The sequence below is a fragment of the Argiope bruennichi genome, chromosome 5 (assembly GCF_947563725.1).
Source record: "Argiope bruennichi chromosome 5, qqArgBrue1.1, whole genome shotgun sequence".
In the NCBI taxonomy this organism is placed as follows: Eukaryota; Metazoa; Arthropoda; class Arachnida; order Araneae; family Araneidae; genus Argiope; species Argiope bruennichi.
This window is the reverse complement of record NC_079155.1, coordinates 28,267,160-28,286,011: the sequence shown is the minus strand read 5'-3', so window position 1 is coordinate 28,286,011 and position 18,852 is coordinate 28,267,160.

The following is an 18,852-nucleotide window of genomic DNA, read 5'->3' as shown; positions in this document are numbered from 1 at the left end:
TAGACAGGCTTTCCCCGAGATAAATGCTTTATCTCTGATTCATACTATAACACTTTTTAATGTACCCTGTTTCTTAATTCCCAATTAAAATCTTTTCCATGTTGTTATGTGTCTATGTACTTTTTTCCATTGTAGTGTACCTCTGTGCCAAATTTCGTGGCAACACAGTTAATAGTTTTTTTTTTTCCTTTTTCGCAGATTTTATGTTTGTGACCTTAATTTTGGACATGAGTGTAGATAAATCATATTAACTTACAATTAGAACCCTGATGCTTTTGAAAATGCATGTATCTCTAAAAAAATGGTCTGATTAAACTTCGCATTATATATTATAATTCAAAGAAAAATTTGATTTATCTTTTCTAATTTTATGTCTTTTGTATATGTCAGAAAACCAAGGGAAAATATTTTAATTCTTTTTCGAAGGCTATGATAAAAATATTTTAAGCTCGTCGAAACGAAAAAGAATTCCGACAATTCCTCGTTTTTCATTTTTTTTTTTTTTTTTAATTTCAGAAATTTTTCTGCAAGGGCATAAAAAACGCTCTTTCAGAGAGCGATTTTTCTCAACCAATCTTTTGTGATCTACTTGACTTAAAAATATAAAAATGAACTCTTGTAGTTGTAGAAAAAATTCCAAAGCAAGAAAATAAAGTGAAGAATGTGCGACAATGCACAACAGACAAGTTTCTTTGTACTAGGGATTTTTTTTTTATATTTTTTCACTTGCAATACACTATAAAAAGCAAATGTAATCGTCAAAATTTTTGTCCTAATGGATTTCCCATGATTCTAAACTAAAATTATAATATAAAATATATAATATAAAGAAGAAAAATTCAGAAATTTCTTTTTTTATGGACGAAGAAAATGCAAACATTATCAGTTTATTTGATCTTTACTTTAAAGTATCATACCTGCATAAATTTGAAATTTTTTCTGCGTTCTAAAGGCAAAATTGAAAAATGATGCAAGACGATTGCACCCCGCCCTTTCGCCGTCGCCTAAAATGCCTTCACCGCTGCACTTCTCTCGAACTTGGGAATCGTTGCTTCTTATATAAATTTTTCTTCCTATGAAAAATGTTATATGAGATAAAACCAGTGTATTTAGCTTGTTATTGCAGCGATACAAATGATGTTTTGGAAAGTACTTTGACACCAGGAGCGACCTGTGAAGAACCGCTTAACTTGATGGTGCACCCATCGCCTCACCACCCTTGAGACGGGAAGTTTTGAATGCCTGTAATGGCGTACTGTTGTAATTACAAGAAGCAAGGTTATATGAAAAGAAAGCGGATTAATATAACTGCAGTGTGCCTGCCGGACAAACAGAGTAGTATAGCATTATTCTCAGCAAAGAATAACAGTTAGCAACATAGTATCTGCGCAATTCTTATGACATTCAATTAAGATTTGTTTCTCTGAAATCAGAATGGCTCAATTAAAGGCGAGATTATTCAAATGGAATCATCTTATAGCAAGATTATTATTGCTGCATTTTTGCATTAAAATAACACATGCAATTCATTTACAGTCTATTAATTTTGATGAGAAACAATCCCTCATGTGCTTGAAAATAATTATTACAAAAGTAAAATAGAAAGTAGAATTTAAAAAATATTCTTTTGAAGTCGTTTCTAAATCTTTTATGCAAACTTGCATGCTTAGGGAGTGTAGATATAAAACATTTTAATTGAAATTTACTCATTAACTGATTTTACTGGATTTCTGAAATTCTGTACAGTTATCGGCTTTCGATATTTCTAGAATGTTTACGTGGTTTTAGAGTTAAAAATTAATATTTTAATAAGCTAAAAATTTATTTCTGAAGATTGGTGCCTACTAAAATATTACTTGATATATATTACTTTTTAGATAAATAACTATCATTGATGAAAAGTATTAAAGGCGAAGAAACAGAAAATAATGCTTATCAACGTAGTAAAAAAACAATAAATAATATTCTTTATAGAAAATAAAGAAATATTTTAAATGAAACTAGAAGACAATTTATTCCCAAAAATGCAAACTCTTGAATGTTTGCTGAAAATTTAAAATATAATGGAAAATTGTGATTACATTCTTGATTATGCATAGAAAATTTCAATCAGAATCTCACGCTCTTATGGTTTCCTTCTGATATTAATATTTTTAATTAAGATTAAAATTAGAAATTAAAATCATTACAAAAAGATAAGAATGAAAAAAGGTGAATTATTTTTAGAATACGAATATATTAAAGCGAACAAAATATTTAACTATTCGTAGAGGAATATTACATGTATAAATTGTGATTGAATTAAAATGTTTTTTTTAGAAATTTAGATTAATAACAATCGATAACTTTCTTCATGAAGTAATTTTATATTAGAATTTAGTTAGAAACTTTAAATATATTTATTTCTAATTAAAATTAAGTTATTTAAACCAATTTTGGTAAAATAGTTTATATGCGATACAGCTCAGTCAGCGCAACCAGATTCGATTTCTGGATAAACAGCTGTTTTTATTTATTATTTTTTTTTCTCCACACAACGTATATTATTAGAAATAACGATTGAAACTTAGAAAAAAAATATTGAAAAAGTCTTTAAAAACATTTTTATCAGTTTAATTGAAAGGAAAAGTAATAATTTTATGAAAAATCTGGAAATCAAAACAAAAGAAAAATTTCTAACATTAGATGCAGTAAACAATAGGAAAGAATTTAATACCACAATAAATATCACAAGAAGCAAAAAAAAAAAAAAATACTGTCATTCATTATTATAAGAATAAAAATATATTCTGAATGCGAGAATATACTTATAGCATTTATATCTTCTCCTGATTTCTTCGAGAATTTGTTTATAAAAGTTTAAAAATTCATTGCAGCTGCTTAGTCGAAAGTATGACTTATATAGAACATATGTTACCATATTATACCATATGTTAGTTCTAAACCTAACCTACCTCCCAATAAATGAGCTCTTCCATCCAAATCCAAGCGCAGGTGCTATGATAAGTTATGGAACATCGTACATTAGTCAGCGGTCTAATGCTGTGAAATAATGATGCACCATACCAATATACCGGTGCATGTTGAAGGAATGCTTGGATATGAGGAAAAGTGAATCGCAATGGATGCCACTCCAGTTAACCGAAATGCCGAAATGATTTGATTCCAAAGATGAAGGATCCATTTGGTGTCATTCTCCATAGAAATGTTCCAGAGATTCGTAAAGCGATATATTGCATCATCCGGTATATCAACAGAGTTCATGTACTCTAAGGCTTCCACGTCATTAGGGACAAGCTTTATATAACTCTGGTGACTATATAGAAGAAATGTAAACGTTTCAAACAAGTAACCTATACTATATTACCAATAGTTATATGGGTGGCACTACTGAATTTCTAATTTCCATATTAATTCTTAACATATTAGCTTTTCTTACCTATCACATATATGTAGTAAAGTTACATAAACTCCCATAAAGACTTTACCGCTGTCCCATACCATAAAATTGCGGAACTTTGATAAGGTAACAAATGCATTCCATAACATTGGCGAACAGTAGTTAGAACAGTTTGATTCAAAGAATCTACATTTTACATTATACTAAAATTATCTATACACATTTATGCATAAAAATATACCTATCTGTGTCTATGTTTTGTATATATCGAATTCACTTGTACTCGAACAACTAGACAGACAGACTTTCTCTGAATGAATTGTTCAAAATTTGATCGAAATCTTTTAGTTTAATTTTAAGACCCTGTTCCCGGTACAGTTTCATCAGTACAGCTTCAATCTTTTCTGAATTGCCTTATTCAAAATACACATACAGACATAATGCCACGAATGTGTTTTTTTTTCTTTTTTGAATTCAGGAAAATTGAAATATGGAGATCTCTCAGGATCTCGAATTTTTTGACGTCAAAAATATTTTCTTCATACTTCATATTGTAAATAGTAAAAGAAGCTATCCTCAAAAGTGAATCCTATTCTCGATTGCTAATTATCATGGAAACACCATTATATCCTGTTTTAAGATTGAATGGTTGAAAGATGCCTTAGTCATTTCAAATATAAAACTTATTCTATATTGAATCATTACGTTAAGAAGAGTCACGTTCCCGTACTAGAAATGGCTCAAGTTAAATTAGCCATTTCTGGTGCACCTTTTTTCTAAATTTACTATAAATACGATGAGGAAATGGATTACTTAAATAAAGTACACCTTTTTATCGATATTTAAATAACTTTCTATTATTTGATTTTCTGAAATATTCTTTAAAAAAGTAATTGTAGTGAATTTCGACTTTTATCACTGAAATTGTTTTTAAAATTATAATATTTATTTTTTTAGGAAAACGATCATTTTTATGAATTAAGAGGCATAATGAATATCACGTAAAAAATGCCTATATTAGCATATATAATATTTACATATATTATATATATGGATATATAATATTTACGGAGAAAAGACATATCACGGAGAAACATTTTCAGAAAATAGCATCAGTTATCTTCCTTTTAAATCTCTTTTTTTTCCTTATCTATTTTGTTATTGGTGAATTACAAATATAATTATTAATATTAATATTGTCTTTTTATCTACATTTTTTTTTTTTTTTTTTTTTTTGCATTTTTCTTAGAATTAAGTTTTACTTTTATAAAGAGAGGGCACTGGTTAGAAAATTGAGATGAAGCTCAGTATAATGTTAATATGACTTTAAGATTGTGTTTCATTAAAATATTATAGCGTAATAATTTCGGAAAAAAGCCTTGAAACTTTTGGTTGTAGCTTATATACTGGTAACTTGTCTCGTGCGTTCAGCAGCTAAACGGCGAGGTTGTCAAGGAAATTGCTTCGTAAGCGGAAGTTCAAAATTCTGTCCTGGGTGGGATTTTTTTTTTTTTTTCCTTTGTCCTTCTTTTTCTTTAACTTAAAAAAATAATAATTCAAATGAATTAGTGTTACGTTTTTATGCAAAAATGAATGTTTATTTATCATATACTTCAATTACAATTTAATTTTTTGAAGATAAATTATAAATTTGCATGCATTTTTTATAGAAAAATTATAATTATTTAAATTGAATTAACAATCTGCAGATGTTTTTCATTAATATGTTACTCATCTTTTATATAAATATATCCTTAATAATTGAATTATAATCAAAGTTGAATTAGAGTAAATCCAACGACAAGGCTATCAGAGAAATCGATTCGTATGCGGATAAGTTACCTTATACTGGAAATATAATTGATTTTTTGAAAGAAAAAATTATAAATATGCAAGTTATTTTTTAAAAAAAATCAGAATCATTTAAATTTAATTAGCAATTTAATTTTAATTATTATTTTAATCATTTTTGAGTAAAATTTATTACTAAACTATTCACTTAATACTTACATAAAATTTACATTACATAAAATTTTATATTTAAACAGAAAAATAATTATAAATATAACTTAAATTGAGCTAAATAGTGAATTTTCTTATAAACTGTAAGTTCTACTTTTATAAAGAGAGGGCACTGGTTAATACACTCGCATAATAAACTTTTTATTCGTCAGTTTTAGAAATTTATTCTACGTTGATAAACTTTTCGCTCATCTAGATTGCCTGCGAAAAATTGAAGGTAATGATTCTGATGCACTCAAATTCTGCTGAGCTTGCAATCCTTGACAATAAGCAACTGTATATTATCTCATCTTTTAAACTTTACTGATAAGGATTCTAGCGCGATTTCTTCTTCAACTTCCGATAAATTTGCAGTATCCATATTCTCAGGGAGACTTCAGAATATTTTATATATATATAATGTTTTATTAATTAAAGGGAAATCTTCGATACTCCTTTACTTATACTAGAAAAGCTTTACTGCTGTAGCTTTCGTTGGTACTTGAAAGATCATTAAAATTTAAAACTATCTGCCTACGCATTCAATACCTTAACGCCTCCACTATTTTACTATTTCTTTTCGATTATTAAAATCAGAAAGGTTTGCTTTCATATTTAATAAGTTAACAGCTGTTCTTTTTAGTTTCAGATGTAAATACAGTTTCATTGAGTTAAAACAAATAATTAATTATTATTAAAATACAGTAATTTAAAACCTTTGATGATATTAAGATGATAATAATTACTTAAAATATTTATATCCCTTAAAGTTACATTTACAATTATTTTTCTTTTAAGTATTAAATTATAATTCAAGTATTAGAAGGATAAACATTTATTTTTGCAAAGTAAATGACTACATATTAATTAAAGCTAACTATAAATTGTTGATATATTTTAAGTAAATCTGAAACGTTTTGTTAAAAAAGATATCATATTTATCATTATTTTTCTTTTAAAAATTAATTATAAATTCATGTATTAGAAGAATAATCATATATTTTTGCAACAAAAATGAAAAACATAAGTTAAAACTATTTTTTATTAAGAATCAATTAATATTAATAAATAAATTTTGAATAATTTAAAAAAAATTAAAAGTGGAAAAAAACGCACCCTTGATCCTGACTTCTTACTTACGAAACGATTGACAAATTCGCCATTAGGCTTCGGCGGATGGTAGACAAGTTACTGGTATACTAACTCCAAAAGTCTATTCTATTATCACAGGATGGCTGGCTATTGCGTTTTAATACTTTATTATTTAAAGCTTTATATTAATATTATAATAGATTTCATAGCAAATTTGATTCCCTATTGACCCCTTGTTAACCTAAAAATTCTCAATTTTTTTCCCCATTGCCTTTTTTAAATGATCATGTGGAGTTACATGTTTCTAAGAAAGATGCATTCTTGTACAAATGTGTTCTTATTATATGTGATTTTTAGCTTATTATTAATGTCCTAGATTATAGGTTATTATTATTAGGAATTTTTTCAATTAACCTGAATTAAATGAACGTATATAATGGGATTTTATACATTCCATAACAATAAACAAATACAAGCAAAACATTCCATAACAATAAACAATTATTTTTATAAATTGAGCAATTATTTTCCCAATTTATTTCGCAAAATGTGCATGCCTAATGAGCGTCACATTCTTTGCAAAACGTCGATTACAATTTAAAACTAGAACACTTCTAGTCATCGTAGAAATAAAATTGTGATACTTTTAAAAAGATTTAAAAAATAAATTGTTAAAAATGTAAAAGTCTCAAACTTTTATTTATCTTTGATGTACCGAAAACAACAGTTGTGTTTCTAAATTATCCACTTGTATAACATTTTCATTGGAATATGAGAGTTCTTTTTGGCTTCCAATGTATTCCAATTCAATGTCTGGGCCAATATGAGCAGCGCCATTAAACAGTACTGGATCATGTGTTGGCTAATAAATTCTGGATAGACTTAGGACGCCTCTTATGTTCGGATTATTAATTGAAGAGTTAACTTTGTAAGCCGTTGTCTCCTTGATAAGCCTAAGCTCGACCTCCTCGCTTGAGGGCTTCGAGACCCTATTCTTTAATAGTATTTTTAAATTATCCACTTATAGAACATTTTATTTGTTGGTGAGAGTTCCATTGGGCTTTGGGTGTAGTCCAATCTAATGGTTCATGAGGATTCCCTTTGTCTTCTAGTGTCGTCCAATTCAGTGTCTGGACCAATCTAAACAAAGACATTAAGCAATACTGGATTCTATATTAATTAATTAATTCTAAATAGATTTAAGCCACTGCATATCTTCGTACTGTTACTTGAAGAAATAACCTTATAAAACGTTTGCTCGGGACCTGGACTTTTAATAGTGTTTTTAAATTATCCACTTATAGAACATTTCATTTGTTGGTGAGAGTTCCATTGGGCTTTCAGTGTAGTCCAATCTAATGGTTCATGAGGATTCCCTTTGTCTTCTAGTGTCGTCCAATTCAGTGTCTGGACCAATCTAAACAAAGACATTAAGCAATACTGGATTCTATATTAATTAATTAATTCTAAATAGATTTAAGCCACTGCATATCTTCGTACTGTTACTTGAAGAAATAACCTTATAAAACGTTTGCTCGGGACCTGGACTTTTAATAGTGTTTCTAAATTATCCTCTTATGGGAAGTTTTCGTTGAGAGAGGAAAGTTCCATTGGGCTCATAGTATAGTAATCCCGTGTCTGGACTAATCTGAAAAACGCCATTAACCAATTATTTATTATGTGTTGATTAATAAATGGGGATTCGACAGAAGCCACCTCATATCTTCACATCATTAATGGAAGAATTAGCTTTGTGAGCACTTATGACCTTGATAGGCCCAGGCTATACTTCATGACTAGAGGATTCCTTTTTGAAGACTAAGTTCCTCAATAATGTTTAAAAAGTATCCACTTGTGGAGCACTTTCAATAGTTCGTGAAGATTCCATTTGGCTGCCAGTGTAGTCCAATCCAATGTTTCGGACCAATCTAAACAACACCATTAAGTAATATTGGATTATATATATTGATTACTTGATTCTATTTTTTTAAGAGGCCACATGTGTTCCTATTATTACTTGAAGAGTTACCTTTATAAGACTTTATGCCCTTGATAGGCTAAAACTCAAATGCGGGACTTAAGGATTGCTTCTTCAAGACCCAGTTTTTATTCTTTAAATTATCCAATTGTAGGGCAATTTCAATGTTTGGTCTGGGTTTCATCGGACTTCCAGTATAGTCCAATCCAATATCTGGACCACACTTATGACACTATTAAGTAATACTGAATGACGTATTGACTAATAAATGCTAAATCGATTAAAACCAGCTCATGTCTTCGTATTATTACTGAAAGATTTAGCTTTGTCCTTGATATGTCCAATTATGCCCTTGATGGGCATAGGCTCATTTTTTAAAACTAGAGGATTCCTTGTTCGAGATCCATTTCCTCAATAGTATATCGCGTGCTCTAAGTACTATTGATGAATTGGAGATTATTGAGATTTATACTATTAAATTTCTAATAAAGTGTTTGTCTATTAAAGTGGGAGTGACTTCTATTAGAAATGGTCAGCTAAATTACAGTTCTTTTCGTCTAAGTTATAATCAGTTACATGAACTATCTAAAAATAGAGGTGATGAAGTTTCAGAATAGTACGGTTATCGGATAAACAAACAAAATGATTAAAATTTTCTTAAGCAGACAAGTACATCAGAGTTACAATGCGGAAAAGAAAAATCTTGAACATCTTCCAGCACATTTCAAACACACGCCAGTAAATAAAAATAAAATGCATATCGTTATGAGGGATATAAACCGTCATCATCTGGAGGTGAAGGGGCGTTAAATCGACTAAAAGAAGAAAAAAATCAAATTAAGAGAAAATAATATTGTTCTTCAGGAAGACAGCTCGAGTTCTGAAAACAAGAAGAAAAGAAAAGAAAATAAGCCTTAGACTTTTATCTCTGAAAAACTGCAGTTTACGATTTTTGCCAAAAGCAGGATATGAACTTAGAGGGGAAAACAAGCAATTAATTTCATATCTTGACGTTCTGGAGTTTTTATGTGGAAGGATTTTATTTAGTTCTTTTCTGAAGAAATTCATACAAATATTATTTCCCACGTATTTCACTGGATTCTGTGCAAATAACTTAATTCCGGAAAATAAGCAGGTATTCTTAAGAAATAGAAATTTTCTGTGATGTTTTAAGAATAAATTAAAGTTTTAATTGAGTTGAAATTTTAGAAATATTTCTTTGTTTTTTCTGTTTAATTATAATTCTAAACATATGCAAATCTAAGTTTAGTTTGTCTCAGATCTAGTTATACCTCGTTATATTTAAAACTACGCCGGAGCAATTTTGGGAAAAATCTCGCAATTTTGATCTATGATCAGAAGACAATAAAGATACATGAGCCCGGTACATGTCTCTCTAAACCATCTCTCCCGACTAGCAAAAAAAAAAAAAAAAAAAAAAAATGTTGATTTTTGAATGAATTAAACACCCATTAGACCCGAATATATAACTGCATTGGATCGTCCACAGAATTAGATCTTGAACCTATACTTTTCACTCCCTATGTCCCATTTAATTTAAGAGCGATGAAATAAATCACTTGATTCTAAAGACTTTAAAATGGTCTAAAAAGCTATCTATAAATGCTAACTCGTAAGTTATACAAGAATCATATCTTTCACATATAAACCTTTACAAATACAAGAATCATATCATTCATATATAAACTTTTACAAATACAAGAATCATATCTTTCATATATAAACTTTTACAAAATCAAGAATCATATCTTTCATATATAAACTTTTACAAAATCAAGAATCATATCATTCATATATAAACTTTTACAAATACAAGAATCATATCATTCATATATAAACCTTTACAAATACAAGAATCATATATTCAATATACTTTATATTAAAAATACAAGATTAAATATGTATATATTCATACTGCACCTTATACAAATACAAGAATCATATATTCAATACACAAATACAAGATTAAATATACATATATTCATATTGCACCTTATACGAATACAAGAATATATATTCAATACACCTTATATTAAAAATACAAGATTAAATATGTATATATTCATACTGCACCTTATACAAATACAAGAATCATATATTCAATACACAAATACAAGATTAAATATACATATATTCATATTGCACCTTATACGAATACAAGAATCATATATTCAATACACTTTATATTAAAAATACAAGATTAAATATGCATATATTCATACTGCACTTTATACAAATACAAGAATCATATCATTCGTATGTAAAAATTTATTTATGAAGCCAGGGGAAGTGATTTTCTCGAAATTTTCTCGAAGCTGCTATCGCTCGCTCGTTCTCTCTTCCAATACAAAATTATAGATTGTGGTCAAGATCGTGAGCGCTACAAATGCCCATATTTTTATTTTCATAATCCACATTTAAGAGTTTGTCGCTCTTAGATAGCATAGAAAAAAATATGAATTTGATACAACTTATTTCTTCAGATTAAAATCAAGATTTGACACTCATCTACAGATTCAGTAAAAATATCGCATATTAAATTCATCCACTGACATAAATCATTATAGATAGATTCTCAGTCCTTAAACAGATTTGGCACAGAATTTGATAAGGCATTTTAGGTACTAAAACTACGCACCACTTTTTTTTTTAGAAAAATGTTATATTTTTGAGTAATCTCGTTTACAGGCAGCGAAAGTATATACCGGTAAACTATCAGCCCTTAAACAGATTTGGTTCAAAATTTGATAAGGCATTTTAGATTCTAAAACTAGGCACTGAATTTATTTTTATCGAAAGTGTTATATGTTTGTGTAATTCCATTTATGTTCATGCGAAAGAACGATTTGTTCATTCCTTGATGGATTATGTACATGCGAAAATACAATTTGATCACTCGTTCTTGGATTTACCAAATTTCATCTATACAGCTCTTTAAAGTTTCTATTTATAATATTCATTCGTGTTCGAATAGACATACTTTCTGCGCATGGATTTCTTTCAAAATTTAATCGAAATCTGTATATTTGGCGAAATGTTCACAAAATTGATTTCATCTAGTATCTAGTTCAAAGCGTTTTGGAATTATATTGTTTTCAGACAAATATAATTTTAAAAATATGTCTTTTCCAGACTCAAGGAAGTCTGAAATTAGAAGAGTTGTCAATATCTCTATGTATAAACTTTTGACGATTATTGTACTTTCTCTTTATTTATTTCGTATATGAGAAAATAAATAAACAATGACTGTACGCAGATCACGTAATCTTTGGCCATTCGATACACATCAGAGAGTTATACAAGTTTACTGTGAATTGTATCCTTAGTTTATAACATTGCATAAATAGTATTTTAACATTCAAACTACATGTATATCTACAGTGCATGATGCTATGTGAGTACATAGCCGTCTGCAAACTAATAGATGTTTGCAGGGAAGGAGTCCGAAATGAGATTCAAGGTGTGTGTGTGTAGTTAGTTTCCTAAATGACAGGGGCATCAGTCGGGCATACTAATTTTATTCTAATGTAGCAGGTAATGTGTACAATGACAGGAAGCGATTGATAAGTTGCAGATATACATGCTTCAGAGGATACTGGCCTAGATATTGCTGCTGAATTATTTGATATGGACATTAATTGGCTACTTCTGTGGGCACAACGAATTTATAAGAGGAAATAGTTCCTCTCTCCCTTCTATAACAAGAGATTGGTAAATTAGATCATTGTAAAATAGAAATAATGCAGTTAGAATGGAAATCATAAATATAATGCAGAATGTGCGATTTGCGGCAGTATTATAAATTCATATTTGCTGATTATAGTGTTTTTAATTATATTATAATGTTACATTAATTCATTTCTATTTTAATAGGAAATGAATATACGATATCTGTTGTGTTTCTGTTAAATTGTAGTGTTATATATGTAATTTTCGTTTCAGTTATTTTTTATTTCTCGAAACACCTCACTCTCCTTCTCTTGCAGAAATTGCCGAGGCTGACAAAATATTCTTCTCCCACCTGGGGGCACCTGAAATTTAGTGATGAGAAGCTTCCGGTATGGTGTTTGGTTCTCGCCCACCCTGGTAGATACAGAAATGTTGGGGGTCGACTATTTCCTATTGATGACGGAACTTGCTTCCCATTGGTAGGGTTGTACCGTGGCTGGTGATGGCTCTTAGAATTCAACCATAATTCCCGTGTTACTCTCGCGACGGTCCTGTCATTCAGATTTTTACCTTCGGGGGTGTCTGAATAAGTGGTTATGGTTACAAAATATTCCTGGAAGTGCCTTTACATTTCGCTTACAGTTTGAAATTATTTATCATGGAGTGAAATTTAAATAACAAGTAATAGTCGGATGGATGAAGATCTGAGGAATGCAGAAAATGTCATAGAATATCCCAATGAAACTGTAATAATTATTTTGTTACAGCTAATGCAATATACGGTTTTGCATTGTCAGGATAAGAAATGATGCCTCGTCGTTTCCTAATACTTTCCGTTCCCATGCTATAGTGACTTTTACTGTTTCAATTTCGTTGCAGTATTTGCCAGCGTTGATTATTTTATCTTGTAGAAGGATCTTACACTTCTCAATCCCATCAAAATTAATAAAAGATTTCACCTCAGCTAAATTCAGGTTTCACGGTATTTGATGGTCAATCGTCCTTAGACCAAAAGCGCTTCTGCTGTAGCATTTCAATGCAAAATCCAAGTCTCCTCTTCAGTGACAAGCATTTATAAAAATGGATCTCTTTCATTTTGTTTGAGAAACAAATCGCTTGTAGAGATACAGTTCATCAGAGCGGGTTGTAAATTAATTATCGTTGCTTTTCTTGATTACATAATAGTTTATTTGATAGTGAAGATTGTAGTCTGAGTGAAATGACTTGAAAGCACATGTTGTCTTTTATGTGGTTTATTGGTAACATCAACAACAAAAGGCATATGACGCCATAGTGTAGTAGGCCTAGAGAACTACACATAAAATTTCTCGGGAGAGAGAGAGAGAGCCGAGATCACACTCCCCCTAGTACAGGAGTAAAGTTCGCTTCTACTGGAAAAAAATATACTAAACAACAACAGGGAGACCACGTGATACATGACAAGCATCTAGCTCCGCCTAGGAAGATCATGTGGGTAACTGAATTCTTAACACGGGTCTCTGTCAATTGGTGTAATTGATTTATACCATACTGATCAAATAATTGAAAATTGCCGTCCTGAGAATGTTAATAGAATTCGATATCTTGTACATATAATCTCTTGGAGTTTTAGCTAGTATGGCTTTGATAAAAGCCGTATCCATCGCTGCTGGACAGCCACTGCGATCTTCATCTTTCAATTCAAAATTGCCAGCTCTAAATCTCACGAACCAATTCAAACCGTCATAATAATAATAACTCCATTCCCTCATTTTTTTAAATCAATGGAGAATAAAATGTTACACTGCTTCCTTTGACTATCCATACAAATATTTAAGAAAACGTTTTAAAAAGAGACTTTGTCACCAATGAATGGTATGAAATGCATTTTAAAACAGCTCTGAGATGACTGAAAAAGATTCAATATACGGCTAATAAATAAATACATATATTTATATAAAAATAATCTATTAAAGTCATGCCCAGCATGATACGTGGTATGGTGCGGAAGTTTGAACAGGGAGTATCAGCTCAGGTGTCGCTCTTGTCATCCAACCACGATTCAAAATTAGGAGGTCCATCCCAAAACAGCCCCAGTGTTGCTTTAAAATGGGACGTTAATATAAGTAACTTAACTAAACTTAAAGGAAACAGCATGGTACGAAAGTTACTATTAACTTTCTATTTCAAAATAATATGCTTTGAGGTGGATTTCGGCATTATCAAATGTGGGGAGATACCGTGAAATATGTATGAACTCCCCGGTTATGTACACAGAAATGCATAAAAAGTAATATCACATACTGCTGTTATAAAATAACGAAATAAATATCACTTAAAAACACATCAATTATTTTGGCCAGGAAAATTGTAATTACGCCGCATAAAACAGTCGTGAATTAACGAAATAAAAAGAAACAAAAATCTTACTAGAGCTGGAACTACTAACAAAATATATTTTTTAAGTTAATTTCTCTTCATTGTACTTTTATTGCACTGCAATAAAAATAACACTGGTAATTTGTAGCTAAAATGTTTTTATGAGTTTTTACTTAGAACATAAGTGTAATAAAATTTTTCTTCATATCTCAGTATGTAGTGGATCTTTTATAGGTTCAGCTTTAAAAACTACAATTCTATTCTATTCCTATTCTATTCTTTTTTTAAAAAAAATTCTTACAAAGAATTTAGAAAACAATATATTAAGTATTTCAAAAGATGTTAGTTTAAAAATATCTTTCTCAGACAAAATTCTTGGAAAGTTATAAGAAAATGTTATGTATTTTTACAATTTTAAAAGATACGTGACGCTTTTTCTCTTTTTTCGCCCACTAGGGAAATAATGAGATTACGTATTCTGGTCTCTCCCATTTGTACAAGTGGGTGTTCGTGTTCCAAAAGTCAAACCTTTTATACTAAATTTAATACCAATAAGCTTTGAAGCGTAGGAGTCCATATTTCGGAATGTTATTTAATTAATTATAATTTTATTAATCGAAAATTAAGCGAGATTTTGTCATCTTTTATAAAAACTTCAAAAAATATTATTGCAGAAAAAAAAAGATATTTACATTGTTTTAAAATTTAAAAAATATCGTCTGTTTAGTGGTATCAATCACACTACTGATTATCTTTTCCTGAATTTTGACATATAATAAAAACTATTCTTTAGTTATTCTTCGATAATTTTACTCTTCGCAATGAAATTCAAAAACTTTTCCGTTATCACAGAACATTTAATCGTATGATTGATTTTCTTTTAATGTTGAAGATAGGAAGAAATAGCATTCTATTTAGTATTTGAGCTTTTATAGGAAGAATTAAAAACTGATGTTGCGATAAAATCAAAGACAACGATAAATTAGAAGATTAAGATTTAATGGCATTATGGTATCGTGGGATTAGATGTCCATTTTGGAGACTCAGGTACACAATAACAAAAGGAGGTTTGAGGCTTTTTAAACAACTCGGGTTAAATGCCAATCCCAATTTCATGCTCAAAATTAATTTGTTGAAGGAATCATGATTATCAAATTATGCTAAAGTAAGTTAAATACAACTAATTTTCCAAACGAAGCAAATCTTATAACTTTAAAAGAACACTTTTTTGTATATATTAAAAATTTATCTCGTGTATCTCAGAAACCCTAACGATTTGTATCAAATATTATATTTAGATAAGGCTTTGTTTTTTTAAAAATTTTCTATATAGGTGTCTTTCCTGAAATAAAAAAATTTTCCATACACAAAAAAGAAATACAGTGGCTCAAAAAATTGAGAGTACACCTTACTTTTACTTGATAAATCTAACTTTTAATATAAATAACATATTACCGGGAGGTGCAAACATGTTTTTATTTTTGCACATAACAAATGGTTTCATTTAGAGTAAAAATAAAGAAAAATTTCTAAATTGAAAAGTTTTAGAAGCATTTTAAATAAACATACTCAGAATTTTGCCTCAAAAAATTGAGAATACGCCAATAAAGTTCTTGTAATATCTCGCATAGAAAGAACGTATCAGTACCACACTCGAAGCAGTGGTCCAAAAACACAAAATTAGAAACAAAACCCATTTAAAAAAAGTGGCGCAAGAAGAATGGGATAAAATATCTTCAGATACCACCAAAATGGGTCGAATCGATGCCACGATGTTTAGAGGTCATTATAAAAGACAAAAGACATGCAACTAAATACTGACACATTCTTTGATTTTTACTCTAAATTAAACCATTTGTTATGTGTAAAAATGAAAACAAGTTTGCACTTCCCGTTTAATAAGTTATTTACATTGAAAGTCAGATTTATCAAGTAAAAGTGAGGTGTACTCTCAATTTTTTGAGCCACTGTATTTTTTAAACTAACTATTAGAATAAGTATATTCAACTTCGAAGTGTGGGATGTGCAGTACAAAGGTCAGAACAACATGAATGAAGCGTGTGTTGCGAGTCCTCGGTTCGAGTAGAGCATTTCGCTTTATTTTTTAATTATATATTTATATTTAATTTTTTTTAAAGTTTATCTATATAGGTGTATTTTCTAAAAAATGCTATTTTACATTAAAAAAACATTTTTTTTAATAATTAACTATTATAGCCTTTTTCTATCTGCTCTTATACTGACAATGTCATATAGCGCTATCTCGGACCCGATTTCACCATGGTAGAACTGAGTGTAAGTTCAAAAGTATAAGAAATGATAGATAAACTGTAAAATGAATATTGTAATACAGCATATTGTTTCGAATAACCTGTTAAACTAAGTGCTATACTGATTTTTTTTATTTAAATGACCAGTTCATATGTAGGTAAGATTAAGAATTATTTATATGTAATCGGCATGTGATTCATATTAAAATATTTTCTCCAAAAACACGATTTCACATTAAAAAAGATTAACTCTCCAGATTTTACTCCTAATAAATAGGTAATTAATAAATTCATAAAGAATAAATATTTTACTTCCTTTGTTTTATATAGAGAAGACCTTACAATTCCAATATCACATCAGAATTATCCAAAGTTATTCGATCGATAAAGGAAACCAACGGAGGAAATCTAATGAAAGAGTAGAAGCTTAACGGAAGACAGAAAATTGCAACAACTCCAGAAAATTCCACTCAGAGAAAATGTCACTGGAATTATTATGAGTTCTATAATTGGATGATCAAATGACCATAACCATCTCGAGAAATTAATGAAAGTCTCTAATACGCGAAAGGAATTTCTGCTGCGTCTAAGCATGTGATGCTGATTAAGCAGCTGGTCTTTGGTTTCAGGCTGGACACATTTTATCCAATATCGTGGAATAATCTGATCATTTAAGCCTAATATGCAAAATGAAATTCATTGTACTCGTGGGACTTTTCTAGTCTTCGAATATGATTGCCGATATTGGTTGTTTCAATGGCAATATCGGCTTTGGTCTTGAGGTTTAAAAACTTGTTTGGCTCGTTTGTCTGTTGACTGAAATCATAATGCAGATAGAAAGTAGAAAGAAAACGATTTTCATTTTGTTACCATGGCAACACAGATGAGTTGTCACAACATTCGGAATTAGGAGGAAAATGGATTTTATTCTGTAATTTAACTAATTTTCTTAGGTTAAAATACTTTCGTTATGATCATAAGGATGAGATGGTAGAGGGCAAGTGCATATAAATAAATAAAAAGGACTATTATCCTTCAGCCAGACGGTTGCAAAATAAAGAGTTTTTTCTTCAAAGAAATCAGAGTTCTTTTTTTATTTAATTGTGAGATCGGTTTATTATTTGTTTCGGTTTGTTATTGTTGTTTCTGCCTTCGAATTTTTCGCCACTAATCAAAATGTTTAGCTCGATGTAAGAATAATGTCCGCTCGCCAATGATGATTTTTTTGGCGAGGGGCGAGTTTCGCCAAGTGTAGTGATGAAAATTTTTTATTGCAAACCTAAAAGTCTACTTGTTATTATTTATTATGTCTATCCAAGATAGCATATTTGCAGAGAAATTTTTGGAAAGTTGGCACGATTTGATCGTGTGTAGCTTGAGATAACTAATCTTTTTTCATGTCATCTGTATTTTGAAATGAGACATTTTCAGAATTGTCGGTATCACTTGATTTCAAAAATTCAAATATATTATTCTAAATTCATGTTTCATTTTTTCTTTGAGAAAAAAAAAAGCAAATGCTATTAACGTTTTGTCATAATAAAGTGATACATCCCACCGGAGGACACCTCAAAAATGTACATGAGAAGCTTCTGGAATAGTGGTGGTTCATCCCACCATGGTTGGTACAGGAAAAGGTGGGGGTTGGTTCCCTCTCTCCGACTACAGGACGTACTTCCCTAGGGCAGGGTTGTATTGTGGCCGGTGATGGCCCTTAGGATTCAATTACAGTTCCTGCCAGTGTTGCTGTTGCAGTGGTCTGGTCACTCAGTTTTTTTTTCCGTATACCTAAGGGTGGATTGGAGTAATCATTTTGTTATCCTAAAGTGATTGGACAATAAAAGTGAATCCTACCGATTGACAAACTTGAAAATAAATATTCCTTAAATGATTTTTAATAAAAAACAAGGAAATTACTCCTTAAAAAATTAAAAAGGCAAAAAAAAAAAAAAAAAAAAAAATCAGATCATGATTATTGACAAAAAAAGAATCGTAAAAATAAAAACCACTACGGGCTGAAAGAAACGCTCTAATCAGTCATCATCTTGAATTTTAAACACATT